The following is a 2,034-nucleotide window of genomic DNA, read 5'->3' as shown; positions in this document are numbered from 1 at the left end:
TCTCTCTCTCTCTCTCTCTCTCTCTCCTCCCTTCTTCCATCCCTCCCTCTCTCTCACACACACAATATTCCATTATACTCAATAAATTATTATTGCACATTTATTCTTAACTGGCCTCTGGTATAACTTCCATTATGTCTCTTGTTATAGCTGACAGTCTGACAGCTGTTGAGTTTCACTGCAGAAGTTTTATCTTTGCTCTTGAATATTGAAACCAAATTAACTGGCTTCCAGACCTCAGAAACTGCACTGCTTTTTGAATGTACAGAGTATGTAGTACAGTAACAAGATTTTTTTTTATGGCAGTAGAGAGATTGTGATTTAAAAATATTTAAAAGTGTGAGGAACTTCTTAACAAGTTCTACTAGATTTTTTACCCACTGTACTTTCCCTGTTGATGAAATGGTAATACTGTATCACATTTTATTTCAAAAAATTCAGCTGCAATGATCATATATTCTCAGAATAAGAATTGAAAGGTTCAGCAATTCAATGCATTAGCTCCAAGAACCTCTAGCTTCGTATATTCCTACTATTTGGCTTATTTTAAAAAATGATGCTGTATAAGTCCCCTTTATCATGATTATAAAGAAATAGCAACAGATTTCTACTGCCTTATTGATGTCGAGTCCCTGAAGTTTTGGGCCTTCCTTGAGAACCAAAGTGGAATATCATTTTTAAGGTCTTTAAATCACCATTAATCAATGTCTAATCAAATTCACTTCACTTCTCTTCCACTCGGTGAGCACAGAGGCATTTGTCATATGTCAAGAATTGTCCTAGACATAAGGGGTATAAAGATGAAATAGAAAGTTGAACTTAACCTTTAATGAAACTTACATATTAATATGAGAAACAACATGTATACAGATAAATTAATACATAATATATACAAGTAAACACAAAGTAATATAGAGGTGGGGAATGTATAAAAGGATAGCGCTAACATTTTAGAGAATCATTAAAGGGCCCCTTCAAGAGTTAGTAGACTATGATTTTTTAAATTTTATTTATTTAATTACTTAATTTAGAATATTTTCCCATGATTATATGATTCATGTTCTTTCTTCCCCTCCTAATCACCACCTCCCAGAGCCAATGAGCATTTCCACTGGGTTTTATATGTATCATTGTTCAAAACCCATTTCCATATTATTAATATTTGCAATAGAGTAATCATTTAGAGTCTACATCCCTGATCAAATCCCCATTGAACCAGGTGATCATGCACATGTTTTTCTTCTGGGTTTCTACTCCTACAGTTCTTTCTATGGATATAGATAGAGTTCTTTCTCATAAGTCTCTAAGAATTGGTAGACTATGATTTTTGAAGGAAGCAGTCTAGAAATTCCAAGAAGATAAGGGGAGGAAGCATTATATTCCAAATATAGGAAGTAGCTCACAAAAAGTAAAAGAGAATGTCACAAATAGAGAACAGCAATAAGACCAATTTATATATAACAGAGTTCATGTGAAGTAGAAATGAGAAAATTTCTGGAAAATTAAGTATTAAGTTAGAAAGGAGTCTATGAGCAAAACAGAGACATTTGTATTTCTTTCATGAGATTGGGAGTGAAATGATCAGGCTTGGGTTTGAAAAACCAATGATTTGACAACTTAATCTTGAGGATGACTTAAAGAGTGAAGAGGTAGGAGAAAAATAGTTACGCTGTTTAAAAAGAGCAGGTTGTAGATGAGTAAAGAGGTGATGAAGACCTTGTGAGGTTGTGAGAAGAAAGAAGGGTGCAAATAGAAGAAATGTTGTGAGACAAAGTCATTAGGGCTTGAGACTAATTGGACAAATCCATGGTGTGGAGAGGTGAGGTTTTAGGTGTTAATAATGACATCAAAAGCAAATTATATTTGTAGTGGAGAAGCATATTTACAGAGTACCTTATTTGACTTTCAAGAGAACCTGGTAGGAAGATTGTATATAACATTATCTTGGTTTTGAAGATGGAGAAATTCAGGATCAGAGAAAGATAAGAGGCAAATAGTGACAAAAGTTAATCTAGACTTCCCATCTTATAACTC

The sequence above is a fragment of the Gracilinanus agilis genome, chromosome 6 (genome assembly GCF_016433145.1).
Source record: "Gracilinanus agilis isolate LMUSP501 chromosome 6, AgileGrace, whole genome shotgun sequence".
NCBI lineage: Eukaryota > Metazoa > Chordata > Mammalia > Didelphimorphia > Didelphidae > Gracilinanus > Gracilinanus agilis.
This window is presented reverse-complemented; position numbering follows the sequence as displayed.